Source organism: Vombatus ursinus, unplaced genomic scaffold, assembly GCF_900497805.2.
Source record: "Vombatus ursinus unplaced genomic scaffold, bare-nosed wombat genome assembly UNPS02015255.1, whole genome shotgun sequence".
In the NCBI taxonomy this organism is placed as follows: Eukaryota; Metazoa; Chordata; class Mammalia; order Diprotodontia; family Vombatidae; genus Vombatus; species Vombatus ursinus.
Genome location: NW_020955033.1, coordinates 43,290,398 through 43,307,750, shown reverse-complemented (window position 1 = coordinate 43,307,750; position 17,353 = coordinate 43,290,398).

Below are 17,353 nucleotides of genomic sequence, written 5' to 3'. Positions count from 1 at the left end.
AAGATGAAATTGATTAAGATTAAATAAGACTGATTCTTTGAAACAATAAACAAAAATGATAAACTCTAAGTTAATTAAAAATATGAGGTCAGAAAATGAGATCAAATAAATAACAAATAAAGGAATTGAAATCACAACAAAACCCCCAAAATGAGAGGAAATATCAAAACCTAATACCTATAGTTATATGACAACAATCTAATTTTATTATAGAGAATAGAAATAACTCTAAAGTTACTACCAAAGTTTAACAATAAAAAATAACTTATGATCCTGAATGATTGACAGAATAGATTATTTCAGTATTAGTGTCATTATCAACATTATTAATTCAAAATGGATTTGACATTAAAAATTACATCATAAAAATTAAAAGAGAAACATAATACATTCTAAACCAAAACCTATGATAGAGGCAATTACAAAAGAAAAAAAATAGACAATTCTGATTGCATGAAATTAAAAGATTTTTCACAAACAAAATAAATACATTTAGGATAAGAAAAGGATTGGTTATACTCGATAAAAATCTTTGTATCAAATATAATTTTAAAGGATTTTATATCCAAAATAAGTAGACAACTAACACAAATATATAGAGACACGGTCAAAAAAAATGTGATCAGAGTTCTCAAAAGAAAAAAATATCAACAATCATATTATTGAGTGTTCAAATTCACCAATAATAAGAGAACTACACATCAAATCCCCTCTGAGGAACCTTCTGGAATGATACATTCCAAGCCCCCTCATTCTATAATGTAGAAGCTGTTAAATCTTTTGTGATCCTGCTTGTGGCTTCACAATATTTGAATTGTTTCCTTCTGGCTGCTTCCTATATTTTCTCCTTGACCTGAGAGCTCTGGAATTTCACTCTGATATTCCTGGGAGTTTTCATTTGAGGATTTCTTTCAAGAGGTGAATGGTGAATTCTTTCTATTTCTATTTTACTCTCTGGTTCTAGAATATCAGTTTTCCTTGATAATTTCTTAAACGATGATGTCACAGCTCTTTTTTTAATCTAATAACTCTTGAATTATCTTTTCTGCATCTGTTTTTCAGATCAGTTATTTTCCAATGAAATATTCCATATTTTCTTCTATTGTTTTCATTCTTTTGATTTTGTTTTATTGTTTTTAAGTGTCTCATGGAGTCATCAGCTTTCACTTGCCCAATTCTGCTTTTTAAGGAGTTCTCTTTAGTGAAGCTTTGTACATGTTTTTCCATTTAGTCAATTCTACTTTTTAAGGAATTCTTTTCAGTAGATTTTTGTGCTTCTTTTATAATAATTTGGCTTATTCTGTTATTTAAGGTATTGTTTTCTTCAGTGTTTTTTTTTTTTGTGTCTCCTTTACCACACTGTTGACTCTTTTTCTTCTTCTTTTAATGATATTCTTGTATCACTTTCATTTCTTTCCCCAATTTTTCCTCTACCTCTCTTACTTGAGTTTTCAAATCCTTTTAGAGTTTTTCCAGGAACTTTTTTGGGCCTGAAATCAATCAGATTTTCTTTGAGGGTTTATAGAAGGTTTGATTCATTTGTTTGTGTCTTGATCTTCCCTGTCACCATAGTAATGTTGTATGGTCAGGTTCTTTTTTTGCTCTTTATAGCCCACGTTTCCAGACTACCTTCTGACTTTCGGCTCCATGTTAAAATTGGGCTCTGTTCCCAGGGTGAAGGAGGTCCAAAGCTTCTGACTTTTTTGTGCAAATGTTATCAGAGCTACTTCTGGGGGTCTGTGAGTTTTCAGTTCTTCCAAGGTGGTATGATATAAGGACAAGTATGTTTAGTAATCTCCTAGTCTATGTTCTGTTTTGTGAGTGACCACAAGTACTCTTTTCCCCTCTGGAACTATGACCCGGGCCCTCACTCCCCTGCAGCTGCAAGCTCTGATGTGCTAGTGTACCTCCTCACCCCAGGACTGCAACCCAGAATTGTGACCTGGATTGGATTATGGGCAAGGCAACAGAGTTCTTTGACCAATGACAGCAAAGGGACCTCTGTAATCCCCCTTGATCAGTTATTGATCCCCTTACCATCTGTGGGCTAAGAGGTCTGGAAGCCACAGCTTCTACTGCTTCAGTTGCCCCCAAGGCCTGCTGTTGGTTTGCTGGTTTTCCTTTCTTGAACTGCACTCAACTTTCCCTCTGGTTCAACAGGCCATTTCTGCTGACCTCTTAAGTTATTTTGGATTACAAAATTGTTTCGCCCCAATTTTTTGTGTGTTTTGCTGCTCCAGAATTTATTTTGAGGTATTATTTAAAGTTGTTTGAAAGGGGATTTGGGAGAGTTCAGACAAGTCCCTGCCTTTTCTCTGGCATCTTGACTCTGCCCCCTAAAACATTTTTAAATATTAATAATTTTTTGGATCTAGCTTCAAACACTTACTAGCTATGTGATCCTGAGCAAGTCATTTAACACTGTTTGCCTCAGTTCCTCATTTGTAAAATGAGCTGGAAATAGCAAACTACACCAGTATCTTTGCCAAGAAAACCCCAAATGGGTTCACAGAGTCAGATATGATTGAAACAATTGAACAACAAATTTCTTACACTACTATAAGGCATGCTGAACATGGTAATACAGAAAATTATGGAAAATTTATGTGAACTACCAAATATTGAAGTATTTAAAGGCAGGAAAACAATATACAAAAGGATTTCAATATTGAAAATGGACGAACAATAATCACAAAACAAATAAAATTGAATTTTGTGTAATTATCCAAAAAAAGAAAAAACAAGTAAGGCAAAGATAAGACAATAAAAGATAAGATGAGATGAGGAGAGAAGAGGGAGAAGAAGAGAGAATTAAAGAGGAGACACATTCTCTCCCTTTAATTGTAGAAGGTCTTTCTAGCATTGAAAGCTATAGAAGATGTTGGACTTCCCATATTTCTATTGGTGTCCTAGTATTGCACGTATAGGGAAAGAAGTAAACCCAATTTTTACATCAATGACCCACATGGTGTTATCATAAGTTGATGACTTTGTATGCCAAGGATAGACTAGATAATATAGATCTACAAGGAGCCAAGTAAAGAAATAACATCTTGTTTAAGGGGAACTTCTTTAATACTTAAGAAATAGATTTGATTATAAGCCATGTGAGGGGAAGGACTTCTGTCTTTTTTTGTTTCCTCAGTGCTGAGCATAATGCCTAGTACACAGTAGGTACTTGATAAGGGTTGATTAAGTGGTGGGAGAAAAGTACTAGAGAAGGTGTTAGTTACACCTTTGCCTGATGTGCTCTATAACCTCGTGCCAACTTTCCTATAGATTCAGTATTTACTTGTGGTAAAATGTGTCACAAACTTTGACGGAGGTTTTGTATCAACTGCTATTTTGTAACAACTATTCTCATTTACCCGCTAAAAAACACTTCTTTAAAAGCTACTTAAGGCTGGCTTACTAAACTTATTCTCAATTGACAATGTTAAGGAGAAACACACAAGTAGAAGCCCAAACCAATGACATTAGAAAATAACTAGACCTCTAAAAGGGTGACCTAGAATGCAGACATGGGGGAGTTGTAGCTAGTATAGCTCTGGGAAACTGACTTGTCTATTAGAGATGAAGTAGGGATAAAAATGCCCCAGAGTACACATAGACCATTCAAATACATCGATGACTGATGATAGATAGATACATAGATTTATAGATGGTTATATGAATAGATATAGATCTATATATCCATACATATATATGTATATATAGAAAGATATATACACCAAAAAATCTTCACCTACCCTATCATGTGATTTCATGAATATACATTTGTATATACATATAAATGTATAATTTATGCATTCATCTTCTGAGTATTCATATATGTACATTCATGTTATGTGTGCATATATATCTATACATGTAGATATATCTACTATACACATATATATACATACACAAATATACACATAGACACATAGACAGACATAGATATGTACTAGAGGAAGACCTCCAGCATGTATAGTAGATATTCAGAGGACAACATATAGAAGGATATTGAAAAGAATCATGTGGGATGGGTAGGGATGTAAGTTTTGCAGACTGTAGGGATTAACTTTGTCAATAAAATAACAGATTAATTAATGTATCAACTTTGTTTTTCTTTAAATAACACTATAAAAATGAGACAAGAAAACCACAATGAAAATTCAATTGGACAATGATAAGCAAATACTTGTTGACTTTTTTGTTATACATATGCTTTTTGCTTGAGGAGAGGGGGAGAGAGAGAGAGAGAGAGAGAGAGAGAGAGAAAGCCCTGAGCACACTGTGGGTGCTCAATAAGTATTGAAGAAAAGTACATGACTTTCATTTCTGTGCCTCTTTTTTTCCATCTTCAAAATAAGCAAGAACATAGTTGTTGTTTTTAATCTTAAAAATATGGTTAGGACTACTAAGCTTACCTCAATAAAAAACAACAAACCAAAGATAGATTCATTTTGTTAACATGTTTCACAAACTAGCCAAGATAATTGGATGCTATTATTATCTGTATCTGACTAGTAATATGTATAAGAATTAACTTTAAAAAGGGAGTCAGGAAAAAATGATGTTTTTTTTTTCTTTGTCTTCAAGTCCCTAAAGAAAAGCCCCCACCCCACTCTTTTCAGAAGTCAAAATCCATCATAGGAACATAGCTAATACCTTATCATTAAAAGGTAATTTAATGAAATAAGTTTTTCTCCTCTTAATCACACCTGTGATTTTATTGAGATATTGAAATCCTAGTGTGGAAAATCTCTCTTCCAAAAGAGATCAGCACCAGAGCAATAATTTATAGTGGTGTCTGATATTTAGTGACTTGCACAGGATCAGATAGCCAGGATGTGTCAGACATAGAACTTGGTTCCATGTCTTCTTAACCTACAGACTAGTTCTCTATCAACTCACTACACCACACTGCCTTCTTCAGAGGTATTTGCATATTAACAGACTATCTTTCATTCAAAGGAATGAATCACAACTGTCACAATGATAGGCCAAGGGGAGATATTTTTGAACAGAGGTGGGTTGCTTATGGGAAAGTCTTAAAGTAGAGAATGGAATGGGGAAGGAGTATCAAACACCTACTACGTGTCTGACACTATTCTAAGCTGATGCTCACAAAAATTCTGTGTTACAGTTGAGGAAACTGAGGCTGACAGAATTGAAATGACTTGCCTGAGTCACATTTAAACTCAGGTCTTCCTGATTCCAGGCCCAGTACTCTATTCACTGTACCACTTAGCTGCCTCTATTTGCCTTTCTACTTTACTCATATAAATCTAAAACTCTGGCTGCAAATTTAGAGATTATGTTTGGAGATGGTGCCACTTATTTCTTAGAAACATACTTCCTTTGAGGTAATCATAAGCTCACAGTTACATTCCTCAGAAGCAAGACTTTAATGCAATAAATTGACAGAATGGTTACCAAGGATATTAGGAATTCAAGACAGCATAAGTGACTGTGACCAAAATCCCTTCCAAAAACTTCATTCTCTCCGGTACCATCTGACTAATATCTTTACACTATGAAAGTAAATCAAAGTCAGCATTCATGAGCAATGCATAATTTTCTTTTATTATCCCAGGGCTAGTTCCTTTGAACATTATTCTACTAATTAGCAGCATTTCCACCTGAATACTAATGATGTAAGGAAAAAAAAAAGTTAATATGGCAGATTCTGGAGTAAGAAAATTATTTCAACTAATCACAGGCCAAAACAAATCTGAAACAGTCTGATTTGCTTACAGACTAAGACGAATGCTTATTGATAATTTACCAAGGCCTGCATTTCATTTCCTCTGTGAAATGACTGAGGTTGGAAAAAAATGGCAAAATGATATGCCACATCAATTACCTAGCAATTGGAGAATTGTTCAGTTTCCTTGGAAGTTTGAAGGTAGAAACTATTTGTATTTTTATCTTATTTCTTTTGATTTTTATATTGTAAACCAACTGGGATCATGATATTCCATACATCTGACTTGGTGCAAAGTATATTATTAGTACTCTATAATCTATGAATGCAAAATAATACCACCTAACAAGGCATAGTGATGCATGCCTTAAGAACCTAAACCGGAGTATCACTTGAACTCAGGAGTTCTGAGTTACAAATGTGCTAAAGTCATAAAGGGGGTTCTACCAAGTCTGGCACCTATATGGTGGACCTCCAGGAGCAGCAGATCACCATACTGCCTAAGGAGGTATGACCAGCTCAAGCTGGTAATGGAGTAGGTAAAACCTTCCCTGTAATCAACAATAAGATCAGGCATAATACTTTTAGCCTGGGCAAAAGAGGGAATTCTAGTCTCAAAAACACCATACATATAGGGTAGCTAGGTGATGCAGTGGATAGAGCTCCAGCCTTAGAGTCAGGAGGACCTGAGTTCAAATCCCACCTCAGACACTTGACATTTACTGACTGTGTGACCCTGGGCAAGTCACTTAACCCCAATTGCCTCACCAAAAAGCAGAACAAAAAAAAAAAAAACAAAAAAAACATATATGTATACTTACATATATAACACTGCCCAAGCCTTTTCTTCCTTCACTTCTTTCTTTTTCCATTTCTTAAATAAGATTTTTCAGAATTCCACAGTGATCTAGATCCTTGTTCCTTCCAGCATCAAATACAATCTATGACAGTGGCCCCAAAGAATATTTCTACAAATATATTATTACCTTCCATTATATTAACCTCAAAAGTTTAGTTCTCCAAATGTTGTACAGATATCTATAACTTCCTTTCTTAATCTGTTATGGATATATCCTTCATACATTTATATCTACCCCTCTTCTAAGAATATTATAATCTAATTTGTCATCAACAAAAGCAAATACTTAGATATACAAAAGAGGGAATAAAATTTTATATCAGACCCACGAATAGCATAATGATAGCAAATTAAAAGTAAGTAAGCATCAAAAAAGACTTCTCTTCTGTATACATTTCTATATCTGTCAAGATAATTTTGGTCAAGAAGGGGACTTAGAGGAAATCTAGTCCAACCCTTTCATTTCGAAGATGAAGAAATGAGGCCCAGAGAATTTAAATGATTAGCCTAAGTCATATATGTTGTAGGAGACAAGACTTGACCTCAACTCCTCTCAATCAGAATCATTTTTATTCCATTGAAAAAATTCAGCATACATCCATACCTGTTAGATGTGATGAGTTCCATAACTTTATTGTCTCTAAATTCCATTTCAATAATCACCAATGACAATAAAGATATTTAAAATGATAGCTCATCAATACATTTTAAGTTGTTTTCAGTCATATCTGATTCTTTATGACCCCATTTTTTTTGTTTGATTTTTAGACAAAGATACAGGTTTGCCACGTCCTTCTCCAGCTGATTTTACAGATGAGGAAACTGAGGAAATCAGGATTAGGTGACTTGATTAGGGTTACACAGCTAGTAACTGTCTGAGGCCAGATTTGAACTCAGGAAGATGAGGCTTCCTGACTCCAGGCCCAGCACTCTATCCACTGCACCATCTAGTGGCCCAGCCACACATACAAATAGCTTATCTCTCAACATCCCCATGAGTAAGATAGCCATGTAAATTAAAACTACTTTTTATTTTTAAAACTGAAGTCCATGTACTCATGAATTTTTACATTCATGAGAAAGACCTGTGAATTTTTCCTTTAATGTTATCAGTAACTCCATTTTTAAACTAGAATCCATTTCATTGTAAAATGAGCAGGCATGTCCTCTTCTTTATTTTGAGGTTTTCCCCAGACCCCAGCTCTTTTGCAAGACTCAACACAAAGGAAAACAGAAACATTCCATTACTAGCCAACAAAACTATCAAGGGATTAGCAGGTCAATAGATCTCCATTCCTTTTCTCTGAAGATAATAAACTGCCCAGCCTCAAAGGCAGTTAGGTATACAGTGATCCAGACTAATTGGTCCTCAATCTTTCTTGAATATGGGTGTGGGCTATGTGTGTGTGCGTGCGTGCTTGCGTGCATGTGTGTGTGTGTGTGTATGTGTATTCTGCATAGAAAAATATAGGTTCAAAGTTCACTTGCTCTGTAGAAACTTCCTCTCTGAATCAAATGGGGGCTCTCTTTACCAAATGGCAAAATACAACTTTGTAATGTTAATATTTTTTTTTGCCTATGGGTCTTCTTATTTTACATGACTTTATACCTTTCATAATATTACAAACTCCTATTCAACTTCTTTTTAATTTGTCTTTCCAAAGTGGGGAGTCTGTTCTTACAGTATTATGCACAACACTTCAAAGTACTTTTCCTCAAATCTATATGTATTACTGAAGAGCAAGACAAAATCTTCACACATATCTGATTATCAATGGGAATAATATTCAATTTCTCTCATCATGTATTGACAAATCAAGTCATGCAGAGAAGTCACTGGCAAATAAGGGATGACGTACATTAGACATCTCAAATGTAGTTGAGAAAGCACTGAGCTTAGAATCAGAAAGACGTGTCAAAATCAAGCCATGTACGCTGTCTAGCTGTGTGATTCTGGGCAAGTCACTTAGCCTTCATCTGTCTCAATTTCCTCGTCTATAAAATGGGCATAATAATAGCACCAACCTTCCAGGATTATTGTGAGGATTAAATGAAATAGTTGTAAAGTGCTATAAACACAAACCTTAAAGTATTATATAAATGTAGACCCTTATTAAAATGCCACAGCAACATGACATACATCATAACAAATAACTCAAAACAAAATGTGTGACTAGCTCTTGGGATATGTCTTGACTAATTATGATATTTGAATATAATGGAATATTACCACAGAACAATGAAGATGAATTCAGAGTCAAGGGGGGAAGGTGTTTTTATATCTGATAGAGTGAAGAAAACAAAAATACACACATACACATACACACACAAACTACAAGGTAAACAAAGACAAAATGGAAAAGAAAAAAATTCCTTATCAAATAAATGATAAAGCAAATAATATTAGTATCAATCTCTCAATGAATCAAAAAGAATTAATACGTATTTACTATGAAACAGGCACTGCGGTCAGTCCTAAGGGCACAAAGAAAAAAGAAAAACAACCCCTCCCTCCATAAAGTTTGTATTTTAGTGGGGAAGGCAACATATATAAATTAGATCAAATAACATCAATACAGAGGTGATGTAACATCTCCATGGAACATAACCTTATGGGGCATGATAATATCAACTGTGGAGACCAGGAAAGGCTTTCTGTGGCACTAGAGCTAAGTCTTAAAGGAATCCAGGATTATAAGTCATAGTTTAGGAGAAGAGCATTACAGACATAATGAAGAGCTGGTGCAAAGACAAGGTGAGGGGATATAGTGTCCCCTCCGTGGCAGTGTCACAGATTTTGTGAAGGGAAATAACATATTAAAAAATTGGGAGAGACGAGGTTATGAAGAGCTCTAAAGAAGGGAATGGAACATAAAGAAGAAAAAGAACAAACATTCATTAAGTGTATACCATGTTAGAGGTACTCTGCCAAGTGTGTGTGAGTGTGTGTGTGTGTGTGTGTATGTGTGTGTTTTACAAATATATTATTTAATCCTGCCAAAGAAATTTATCTTTGTTCCTAAAGGTAATAGGGAGCTACCATAGTTCACTGAGCAGGGATTTCATGATTAGACCTAAACTTTGGGAAAATCACTTCAGCATTTATATGGAGAATAGATTGATATAGGGAGAGATGTTTGCAGGGAAGAATGGTTGGATGACTATTGCAATTTCTCATTATGTGAGAAAATGAAGTAGGCTCATGGCTGTAAGGGGAGAGCAGACATATGTGAGAGATGTCACACAGAAGAAAAAACTTACACAATTTGACAACTTATTGGATATGTTGGATGAGAAAGACAATCATAGGATTATAAACTCTAAGCTACAAGTGACCTTAGAAGTCAATGAGTTCAACTTCCTCATTTTAAAAATTAGGAAACTGAGGAAAAGAGAGCTTTAATGATTTACCTGGGTTACATAGTTTGTAAGTGTGTAAGTTAGAATTTGAACTCATGTCTTCCTGACATCAGGCCCAACATTCTATCCACTAGCTATCAATAAATGTACAAATTTCAGTAAATGGGAAAATTATATTGCTTTATATAGTTATAGGAAGTTCAGAAGGTAAAGGGTTTGGGCAGAAATAAAATGTGATGTTTTGTACATATTGAGTTTGGCATACTCCCTAGTCTAGACCAACAACTGGAAAAGTTCAATAGGCAATTGGTGATACAGCACTTTATCTAAGGAGAGAGACTTGAGCTAGGTAGCAATATTTAAAAATTATCTTCGTATAGCTTATAATTGAACCCATGGAGGCTGATGAGATCAAAGAGAAAGAGAAAGACAGAGGGAAAGAGGAAGGGAAAAGGAGGGACGAAAGGAGAGGAGATAGAAAGAGAAAGAGAAAGAGAGAGAGAGAGAAAGAGAGAGAGAGAGAGAGAGAGAGAGAGAGAGAGAATGAATATATGACCCAGGAAGGAGAGATGCTTGGAGGATACCTTTAGTTAATGGACATAATATGTATAAATGTCCAAGAAGATACTAACAAGGAATTTTCAGACAGGTATAAAAATGGCATGACAATGCTATGGGAACACACTATTTATTGTAATAAGAGAGACTTGCTTTCTCTTCTTCTCATGCAAATACAGAGAAGACAGAGCATCCATCCAGGAGGACAAGACAATTAATTGTCTCAAATACTGCAGAGAAGTCAATACAAATGAAAACTAAGAAGATATGAGGTATGGCTGTTCAGAGATCATAGGAGAGATAAAGTTTGAAGAGAGAAGTTTCAGCTGAATGAAGATGCTGAAAACCAGATTTCAAAGCATTTAAAAAAGAGTGAGGAAGAATGGAGGCACCGAGGGTAGATACAGGATGATAGCTCTTAAACATTCTTGGATCTAGTATTTTTTAAGGATCAGGAAACTTGCACAAGCTTTTTAAAAGCAGGGAAAGAGCCACTAGATAAGGAGACATTGAAGATTAAAGAGATAGTGGAGATGACGGTGGGGACAACCTGCTGAAGAAGATGGAAAGGGATATAGAGGGATTAGCCTTGTCAAGCTCAAGGGATATTTCATGAAAGACCAGAGCAAAAGAAGAAAGTGACAGTGTCAGAGAGATGTGAAATAAAGGGAAATCAGAGGGGAAAAGAGAAAATTCTGGATGACTGTTCTCATATTTCTGGTTAATTATAAGGCAAAGTCTTCAGCAAATAGGATACAAGTGGTGATGTGGAAGGTTTGAGTTGAAAAAGAAAGTTCTAGAAGAATTGATATAGTAAGTGGGACAGGGAATTAATTAGAGAGGAGTGGTAGGATTGCCTTGCTTTTGTGAGGGCTCAGATTAGTTTAGCTAGCATAAAGTTCTAGTCAAACAAGCAATAATGGTTCAGTGATTTCCTGAAGTACTATTAAGCAACACATGTATAGAAGTGTGAATTGGGATTGGGCAAGACATAATTGGTGATAGCACAAGGGAACAAATATTGCAATTATAGAGAATAATATATAATGGAACTCATTTACCAAGGAGGACATGGAAATCAAATGGTCAACAAGACTTTATTAAGTACCTACTATGTGTCAGAGAAAGCTAATGAGTTCTGTTTAATTTGAGATGTTTATGAGACATCAAGTTCAAGATACCTAAAAAGCAGTTGAACATCAGCAGATATTAAAGACAGATGTATAAATTTGGAAGTCATCAGTATATAAATGATGATTGAACCCCACAGGAGCTAAAAAATGTTTGCCAGTAAAGGTATCAAGGCAGAAAAGAAATGGGTCAAAGAAATATCTTTAAAACACACTTATAAATATTAAACATGGTTACATGAAGTTCCCTAAAATGAGAAAAGAAGTTGGGATGGAGAGGAAGACTAAGGCAGATGTTATACTCATTGAAAAAAGAGGAGAAATGCTCTGGGGGGTGATAGATAACAGATACCAAAATTGAGATTAAAAGAATTTCACAGGAGGAGAGGATCCTGAGTGGTAGGAGTACAGGGGAATATGGAATTGGCAATTAGGAGCAGGGCATATTCTAACCCTTACACCGTAATACCATTACTGGAGATTGAGGGTGAGGGAGGATTATACCTGCAAGTGTTACTATAAAGCCAGGAATGCAATTCTATCAGGTAGAATACATAAGGTTGAAGGGATAGAGAAAGGAAGACATTTAAGATAAAAGGAAATTCATTAATAGTGGAACAGGCACTCCAGATAACACAGCAGAAGAGCTGGGCAGATCTCAAATTGGTATTGGTATAGTAGTCCTGAGGGGGATGGAAATGAGAGTGTAGCCAGCTGATGTTACAGGGTGTATTTGTTCCTCAGTCACTAAGAAGTTGGTACTACAGGTTTGAGAAGAGTAGAAAATGGGGGAATATGCTAATCATTGAGGAAGGACTCTTGGCAAAATAATAATGAGGTTGTGTTGATGTAGTCAGGTAATTAGAAAGGTCAAGGTCTATGTCAACACTGCCCTCATCCACCCAACATGCAGTGTTTTGTTTTGTTTTAATTGGGGCAAGCTTGTTAATGTGGCCCAGTGAGGGTATGAGATGTGGTTTGTCTCAGCCCGACCTCTTTGGCCCTGAGTTGTACCCTCAGGCAACAAACAAACCAAGAGAAAAAAATAATTGTGACTTCCCCCTACTTCCAAACCCTGAAACATGAGCAAACACAGAATTGGGATCTAACCCATTGAGAGGCTAGGAATGGTCTAGAAAACTAAAGGAAACCTAATCTCTCACCTCTACTCAAGAGCAGGACCTGTTCCCATTGTCCAGACTGTCAAAGTTAAAGGACACATTCCTATGTTCTGTTAACAATCTACAATCTAACCGGTTTGTTTTATTTTGGTTTCAGGTAGTGAGCTTTAGAAAAGGATTTGTTTAATTATTTATTGGAATATCTATTTTTTTAATGCAGAATTCACACAGGGCAAGTGTTCACATGATGGTCAGAAGAAGTGATATAAGAGCTTTGGAACTGATTGTATGACATGGCAGACACTAGCACAGGACTTCTCAGCATGGTGTGTCCTCATCAGAAAAAGTGACATGCTCTATGAGCAAAGCAGAATTGAAGTAGCTCAAAAGAAACACAAGATGTGCAAATTTAGGGAATTCACCCCAAATACTCACATTAACTACTTGTGCCTAACCTGTTGTAGAACATTTCAAACTTGTACCAGTCTGGTCAGCCACAGTCAGAGACATTGAAACTTGCCTCTAGCATAGTGATGTCATTTTGATCCCCTTAGAGAATGAAGGACAATGACCAACCAACTGGAATGTGTTTGTTGTATTTAAACAAAATGTATCAAGAGAATTAGGTATAGTAATCCAGACTGGACTTGCGATTACATTAAATTAGGGAACTCTCTCTATCAGTACAGGTTTACAACTTCTCTGCAACTTAGAATCTTAGTGAGTTGCCTAAAGAGGTTAAGTAATATGGCCCAAGTCACAACCTGAAACGCGTCATTTCAAATCATTTCCCTAAGTATGATTTTACAGAGGTTTATTTTATGTACAATGAACCATTTTTTTTTCTGGTCATTTATTAGGTTGGTGGGCAATGAAGTACGAAAAGAGGTAAGAAAACAAAAGAAAGTTTGAGGCCTTATAGACTGGAAAGCCCCTAAAGTGAGACTTACTAAAAGCTGGGAATACACAGATAAAAGACAGCCCTTATTACCAAAGAGCTCACAGTAATTTGGAGGACAGCATAAAAGCAGCATAAAAACAAGTTACATGAGGTTAATTTTAAGATAATCAACAGGGTGAAGTCAATATCATTAAGGAGAATCATAAAAGTATTTCTTTTTTTTCCCCTAGAAAGTGAGATTTTTAGCTTGGATGTGGAGGAAACCAGAGAAGCTAGGAGATGGAGGTGAAGAGAGAAAGAATTCCAAGCATGTAAGACAGCCAGGGAAAATGCCTGGGGAAATGGATGGTCTTGTTCCAAGAAGAAAGAGGAAACCAGAAGCACTAATCACTTTAGAACCATAAAGGTGAACAAAGCTAGAAATAAAGATTGGAACAAGATTATGGAGAGCCCCAAATGTCAGACAAGGAGTTTGTGATTGAATGGAGATGCTATATGAAGGCCTTGAAGGGTTTTGAAAAAGAGAAAGATAAGAATTTAGGTGAGCAGGCAGAGATACATGATATCCATCCCAGAGTAAGGAAAAGAACTGCCAAGTACATTTACTACATCACTGTCGGAGGCCTTTGACTAACCTTTGAGAATGAGAGAGGTGCTACAGGACCCAGATGCTAATGGATTGACCCAGATAGCTGTTCTTGACCCTTAGTGCTTCATACTTTTATTTTTGCTTAAGACAAGAAACAAATGATTAACCAATTAGATGATACAGACCAACAGAATAGAGTTGGTGGCAGGGAAATAAAGTGCATTTAATGCAATTAACCTCTGGAATTGGTCATAAAAAGGTTTCAATGTGATAAAAGCAATAGATCAAACATAATTAAGAAAAAAATTAATAGAGATAAAAGTAAAGTTCTCTTCTAGAGTTCACCCACCAGTGCAAAAATACAGGATGGGGGAAGTGTGGCTAGACAATGATCGGTCTAAAAATGATCTGAGAACTTTATTGCAATTCAGGTTCAATAGAGGTCAACATTATGACATTGCAACCCAAAAAACTAATGTAATTTGGAGCTATATTTATAGAAACATAATGTTCTAACAAGGGAAGTGAGAATAGAATGCTCGGATCACATCAGTGGCACTGCATTCAGTTTTGAGTACTACATTTTACAATAACAATAGCTAATGTTTATATACCCCTTAAAATTTGATAGGTAAGTTCCACATATTATTTCATTTGACCCACTCAGCTCTTCTTTGAGGTAGGTAATACAGGAAATATTATTCCCATATTTACAGATTAGGAAACTAATGCTTGGAAGTTAAGTGATTTCCCCTCTCAAATTCAATTTAATGTCAGTTCAAATCCAGCCTTAGACACTAGGTGTGTGATCTTGAGTAAATAATATAGCCCGTCCTTTCTTCAGTTTTCTCAACTGTAAAATAAGGATAACAATAGCACCTATCTCACAGGATTGTTATGAATATCAAATAAAATACTTGTAAAGCACTTAGCACTTATGTGCCTGGCACATAAACACTATTTGTTAATGCCTATTGCCTTCACTTCCCCTCCTCTTGATTCACAACTAGTAAATGTCAGAAGCAATACTCAAACCGAGATTTGCCTACCCCCTAATGACGACCTGGGACTGGTACATAAAAGGGTAACCAGAATGATGTTTGAAGTGAAGATCATGCAATATGTGTTCTTATTTAAGAATTAGCAATGTTTAGTCTGATGAAAAGACTTGAGAGCATGAGGCTGGGCTTCAGGTATTTGAAGAGTTTTTGAACCTGCTCTCAGAGTATGTAAATAGAAAAAAAAATGACTGGAAGTTGCAATAATATGGATCAATTAATTTAAGAAAATAAATTTACAAAAAAAATCTGAAATTTTTAACTATTCAGAAGTAGAATGTGCTATCTCAGGAGGTCATGGCTTCCTATATATTATTAATCTTGAGATGGAGACTGGAAGATGTTGTAGAGAAGATTGTCTAGATGTGGTAGAGAATTTTTTTTTTATTTCTTTAAGGATAACTGACTTCTAAATCTCTTTCCAACTTCGAGATCCTGTCAAGTTCTCTATATGTCTTAGGAAGATCATATCAATCATCAAATCCTACTGATACTACCTGACATTTCTATAATGACAGCTAAAATTTATAAGACTTTTAAATTTTGGAAAGGAATTTAATTCTTTTTCTCATTTTAGTCTCACGACTCTATAAATTAAGGACTATAGGTATTGGGAGTTGATCAGGGAAGGTCTCTGATCAATTTAGTTAACTTAATCTAACTCTTGATTGGGAATTTGCTTGTATCTTTCTCTCCAGCAGTGTTTCCTGTTTTGTGGTTTACAACTGCCTTGGGAGTTCAGGATGATTATCCAAATGGTTCATGCTAGGTAGTAATTAACTGTAGAATATTGTGAGTCACGTATTAAATTACCCTGGAGATTCTCTCTCTCTCCCTCATATGTACATATGTATGTGTGTATATGTATATATAAATATACATACATATATGTTTGTATACACATATACATACACACATATACATATATACACATACATACATATATATGAGGTATGTATATAAATGTGTATAAGTATGTGCATGTGTGTATGTATGTTATTATGACTGACATTTATAGGAAGACCCATCCTTTTGTGATGGTCTAGCAAAAAGAGCCTTCAGTCACAAAGGTCTTTATTCCCATATTTCCTTTTCCCTCTCCAATATCCCCCATACCCCTGTAGACAACAGGAGAGGATATTATAAAGATGAAAGTGGGTCTGAACCCTGGAGAGAGAGGGGAACTTTGGAGTCAACAATGGCTTCCTTGAAAAAAAGTTTCATGTGCTCTTGTCCACATGACCTGAGAGCAGAATTTCTATAAGCCAAATTCTTTTCCTAAGCCTATAAGAAGCTGTGGCATAGCCTTTCAGTCTATAAAATGGCAGCTATGGAGAACAAAAGAATCTGGTCTGTTTGGTTGCAATTCCTGAATTCTAGATTTCTAAAAGAATGTATAATAAGCCTGAATCATGGCCTCCTATATAGAGGAGGAGCAATTTCTTGGGTAGTGTGACTATAGAATCCAGTCATGCAAGAGAAGGCATTTCTTAGTGAGAACCCTGAGGTTATGTGTCTAGCAGTCTTCAAGTTTGAAAGTTCCAGGTACCAGTCTTCTATTAAAAAGGCTAATGAGAATTCTCCTAAAGCACTAGACTTTTGAAGAGAGAGAAAAAGATACCAGGCCTGAAATCAGACAGACCTAAGTTCAATTATAACCTGACACTTGCTAGCTGTATGTCTTCTCATCAGTAATGCTTGAAAGTCCTCTATTTCATTGAATATCCATTTTTCCCTTGAAGGATTATACTCAGTTTTCCTGGGTGAGTTTTTCTTTGTTGTAATCCTTATTCCTTTGCTCTTGGGAATATCATATTCCATGCCCTCTGATCCTTTCACATAGTATCTGCTAAATCCTTTGTTATTCTAACTGTGGATCCATTATATTTGAATTATTTCTTTACTGCTGCTTGCAGTATTTTCTCCTTTACCTGAGAGCATTAGAATTTGGCTCCAATATTACTGAGAGTTTTCATTTTGGAATCTATTTCAGGAAATGATTGGTGATCTTTCAATTTCTATTTTACCCTCTGGATCTAAGATATCAGGACAGTTTTCCTTGATAATTTCATTAAATGTGATGTC